General features: G+C 35.0%; 1 non-coding gene across 1 annotated transcript; it reads right to left on the minus strand.

Moving 5' to 3' along the window:
- Window positions 1-5,094: 5,094 nt before the first annotated feature.
- On the minus strand, window positions 5,095-5,198 carry LOC112746518 (small nucleolar RNA R71). Its single transcript, XR_003174398.1, has one exon. It is a non-coding gene; the product is annotated as a small nucleolar RNA R71 (small nucleolar RNA).
- Window positions 5,199-5,426: the final 228 nt, after the last annotated feature.

Raw genomic sequence — 5,426 nt, forward strand, 5'->3', positions numbered from 1 at the left:
ACGATTTAAAATAAAAGGAAATTATGTTAATTGCATATAATATTGGAGTTTGCGATTATAATAGATCAAAAAATGGTGATCACTAAACAACTTGATTTTTCTTGTCTTCTTTCACCTTTGTTACTGTTGAGAAAACTCAATAAAGGTTCAAACAAGAACTTGTGTAACAGCGGAAGTACCAAAAATAATTTTTCTATAATCTGTGCGATTAAATAGGCAATACTAAAGATACTCCAAGCAGTAAATATAATGGCAGAAATTAAATAACAAGTCACAAGAATTTTAACGTAGAAAAACGTAAAATCTTCCACTATCAGAATAATGGATACACAAACAGTCTTCCTAGTGACACTAGGGCATCTCAACAATCAACAAAATACATCATCAAAACTGATGGAATCAACATAAACCCTCCACAAAGTGGGTATCTCAAATCAGGCAAAAGAGAAGGCAATACAACTAGCAAGTTATATCCTAATGTTCATCTCTACACCAGGAATAACATACTAAAATTTCATAAAAAATGGAGCAAGTTTACCAGTTCAATCGGATCAAAGTTGGCTTGCCCTTCTTCCCCCAAATTCTTCTTCTCCAATGCTGCGACGCTACTGTGTTTCTTTCATTCAACAGAATGAAGCCTCACATTTTCTCTCTCTCTCTTCCTCGCGGCTTTATGTCACTTTCTTTTATTTTCATTTGTTTTTCTTTTTTTTTTAAAACTTGTGGGCCCCACTTGGTTGGGGACCTACCAACAAATCTGCCCCTCACCAACTCAAGTGGGGATAGGCTGCTCCACCAAGCCCGCCTTTTCTTTGCAGAAATCAAACTTCACTGCAGGTAAATTCTTAGTCATCATATCTGAACCATTATCATCAGTATGGATCTTCTCAAGTGCATATGACTTCATCTCAAGCGCTTGACGTATCCAACGATACCTCACCTCTATGTGCTTCGATCTGGAATGAAACGTCGGATTCTTGCTGAGATGGATAACACTCTGACTGTCACAAAATAACACAAACTTCTCTTGATTGATGCTTAACTCTTGTAGAAATTTCTTCATGCACAAGAGTTCCTTTGAAGCTTCAATAACAGCAATGTATCCTGTCTCTGTAGTAGATAAAGCAACACATTTCTGAAATCGAGATTGCCACGACACAGCTCCCCCTGCAAAAGTCATCATATAACCAGAAGTAGACTTCCTTGAATCAAGATCCCCAGCCATATCTGCATCTGTGTAACCATCCAACACAGGTTGGCCACTCCCAAAGCATAAATGATGAGCGGATAATTTATACGCTTTTTGGTATTATTTTTACATAGTTTTTAGTATGATTTAGTTAGTTTTTAGTATATTTTTATTAGTTTTTAAATAAAAATCACATTTCTGGACTTTACTATGAGTTTGTGTGTTTTTCTATGATTTCAGGTATTTTCTGGCTAAAATTGAGGGACTTGAGCAAAAATCAGATTCAGAGGCTGAAGAAGGACTGCAGATGCTGTTGGATTCTGACCTTCCTGCACTCAAAGTGGAATTTCTCGAGCTACAGAACTCCAAATTGTGCTCTCTCAATTGCGTTGGAAAGTAGACATCCAGGGCTTTCCAGCAATATATAATAGTCCATATTTTGTCCGAGTTTGGACGATGCAAACTGGCGTTCAACGCCAGTTCCATGCTGCATTCTGGAGTTAAACTCCAGAAACTGGTTGCAAAGTGGAGTTAAACACCAGAAACAGGTTACAAACTGGCGTTCAACTCCAAGAGAAGCCTCTACACGTGTAAAGCTCAATGCTCAGCCCAAGCACACACCAAGTAGGCCCCGGAAGTGGATTTCTGCATCATTTACTCATTTCTGTAAACCCTAGTAACTAGTTTAGCATAAATAGGACTTTTTACTATTGTATTGACATCTTAGGATTATCTTTTGATCCTTTGATCACGTTTTGGGGGCTGGCCATTTGGCCATGCCTGGACCTTATCACTTATGTATTTTCAACGGTAGAGTTTCTACACTCCATAGATTAAGGTGTGGAGCTTTGCTGTTCCTCATGAATTAATACAAAGTACTACTATTTTTCTATTCAATTCAAGCTTATTCCTTCTCTAAGATATCCATTCGCACCCAAGAACATGATGAATGTGATGATTATGTGATGCTCATCATCATTCTCACCTATGAACGCGTGCCTGACAAACACTTCCGTTCTACATGCAAACAAGCTAGAATGAGTATCTCTTAGATATCTAATACAGAGGACCGAGTCCGAGATATTAGAATCTTCGTGGTATAAGTTAAAACCCATGGACGGCCATTCTTGAGATCCGGAAAGTGTAAGCCTTGTCTGTGGTATTCTGAGTAGGAACTGGGAAGGGATGGCTGTGACGAGCTTCAAACTCGCGAGTGCTGGGCGTAGTGACAGACGCAAAAGGATAGTAAATCCTATTCCAGTATGATCGAGAACCGACAGATGATTAGCCATGCAATGACAGCGCATTGGACCATTTTCACAGAGAGGATGAGATGTAGCCATTGACAACGGTGATGCCCTACATAAAGCTTGCCATGGAAAGGAGTAGGAATGATTGGATGAAGACAGCAGGAAAGCAGAGGTTTAGAGGAACGAAAGCATCTCTATACGCTTATCTGAAATTCTCACCAATGAATTACATAAGTATCTCTATCCTAGTTATATTTTATTTATCTTTTACTTATCAATTCATAAAACCATTTGAATCCGCCTGACTGAGATTTACAAGGTGACCATAGCTTGCTTCAAGCCGACAATCTCCGTGGGATCGACCCTTACTCACGTAAGATTTATTACTTGGACGACCCAGTGCACTTGCTGGTTAGTTGTGCAAAGTTGTGACAAAGAATTAAGATTATGAACGTGCGTATAAAGTTTTCAACGCCGTTACCAAGGAATGGAACCGTCAAGTGTTTTGGACCGGAGCTTTCACTGATTTGTATCTGCTAAAGCTTGGCTAGCCATTGGCCATGTTTAGTGTTTTGGACCGGAGCTTTCACTGAAAGCTTGGCTGGCTAGTAAGCCATGTCTAATTCCTGGACTGGAGCTTTAGACTAACATTGCAAGATTCCTAGAATTCCTATTAAAAATTTTGAAATCCTTATTTTCTTTTTTTATAATTTTCGAAAAATACCAAAAAAAAAATCATTAAAATCATAAAATCAAAAATAATTTTATGTTTCTTATTTGAGTCTTGTGTCAAGTTTTAAGTTTGGTGTCAATTACATGTTTATATCTTTCTTGCATTTTTCGAAAACTCATGCATGTGTTCTTCATGATCTTCAAGTTATTCTTGACAAGTCTTCTTGTTTGATCTTCATATTTTCTTGTTTTGTGTCTTTTGTTATTTTTCATATGCATTTTTGCATTCATAGTGTCTAAACATGAAAAATCTCTAAGTTTGGTGTCTTGCATGTTTTTCTTTTCTTAAAAATTTTCAAAAATAAGTTCTTGGTGTTCATCTTGACATTCAAAGTGTTCTTGGTGTTCATCTTGACATTCATAGTGTTCTTGCATGCATCATTTGTTTTGATCCAAAATCTTCATGCATTGTGTCTTTTTTGTGTTTTTCTCTCTCATCATTAAAAATTCAAAAAAAAAAAAATATCTTTCCCTTATTTCACTCATAATTTTCGAAAATTTGATTTGATTTAGTCAAAAGTTTTAAAAATTTAGTTGCTTCTTATGAGTCAAATCAAATTTTCAATTTAAAAATTCTATCTTTTTCAAATCTTTTTCAAAAATAAAATCTTTTTCATTTTTCTTTTATGATTTTCGAAAATTTCAAAAATTATTTTCAAAATCTTTTTCTTATTTTTATTTCATATTTTCGAAATTAATGCTAACAATTAATGTGATTGATTCAAAAATGTTAAGTTTGTTATTTGCCTAGTAAGAAAGGTTCAATCTTTAAATTGTAAATCATATCTTTTTGTTTTTTGTTAGTCAAGTAATTAACTTTAATTTTCAAAATCAAATCTTTTTAAATTTCTTTTTCAAATCTTTTTCAAATTAAGTTTCAATCATATCTTTTTCAAAATTAATTTCAAAATCTTTTCTAACTTCTTTTCTAACTTCCTATCTTTTCAAAATTTAATTTTCAAATCTTTTTCAAACTAATCCTATCTTTTTGTTTCAATCTTATCTTTTTCAAAACTACTTAACTAATTCTCTCTCTCTATTTTCGAAAATCACCTTCCTCTTTTTAAAAATTCCTTTTTAATTAATTAATTGTTTTAAATTTAATTTAATTTCAATTTTTCTTTTTAATTTTCGAATTTTAATTTTAATTTTAATTAAAAACAAAAATATTTTTCTTTTCTTTTATTTAATTTTCGAAATTCTCTCCCCCTCATCTCTTTTTAATTATTTTATTTATTTACTAACACTCCTCTTCATCTAAGAATTCGAACCTACTCCTCACCCTTGTGTTTGGATTCTCCTTCTTCTATTCATATCTTCTTCTACTCACATAAAGGAATCTCTATACTGTGACATAGAGGATTCCATATTTTAGGTTCTCTTCTTTTTCATATGAGCAGGAACAAGGATAAGAACATTCTTGTTGAAGGTGATCCTGAACCTGAAAGGACTCTGAAGAGGAAGCTAAGAGAAGCTAAAGCTCAACTCTCTGGAGAAAATCTGACATAAAATTTCGAAAAAGAAGGAGATATGGCCGAAAATAATAACAATGCAAGGAAGATGCTTGGTGACTTTACTGCACCTAATTCCAATTTACATGGAAGAAGCATCTCAATCCCTGCCATTGGAGCAAACAACTTTGAGCTTAAACCTCAATTAGTTTCTCTGATGCAATAGAACTGCAAGTTTTATGGACTTCCATCTGAAGATCCTTTTCAGTTCTTAACTGAATTCTTGTAGATTTGTGATACTGTTAAGACCAATGGGGTTGATCCCGAGGTCTACAGGCTTATGCTTTTTCTGTTTGCTGTAAGAGACAGAGCTAGGATATGGTTGGACTCTCAACCTAAGGATAGCCTGAACTCTTGGGATAAGCTGGTCACGGCTTTCTTAGCCAAGTTCTTTCCTCCTCAAAAGCTTATCAAGCTTAGAGTGGATGTTCAAACCTTCAGACAGAAGGAAGGTGAATCCCTCTATGAAGCTTGGGAGAGATACAAGGAACTGACCAAAAAGTGTCCTTCTGACATGCATTCAGAATGGACCATCCTGGATATATTCTATGATGGTCTGTCTGAATTATCAAAGATGTCATTGGACCATTCTGCAGGTGGATCTATTCACCTAAAGAAAATGCCTGCAGAAGCTCAAGAGCTCATTGACATGGTTGCAAATAACCAATTCATGTATACTTCTGAAAGGAATCCTGTGAATAATGGGACGCCTATGAAGAAGGGAGTTCTTGAAATTGATACTCT

Source organism: Arachis hypogaea, chromosome 14 (assembly GCF_003086295.3).
Source record: "Arachis hypogaea cultivar Tifrunner chromosome 14, arahy.Tifrunner.gnm2.J5K5, whole genome shotgun sequence".
Taxonomy (NCBI): Eukaryota; Viridiplantae; Streptophyta; class Magnoliopsida; order Fabales; family Fabaceae; genus Arachis; species Arachis hypogaea.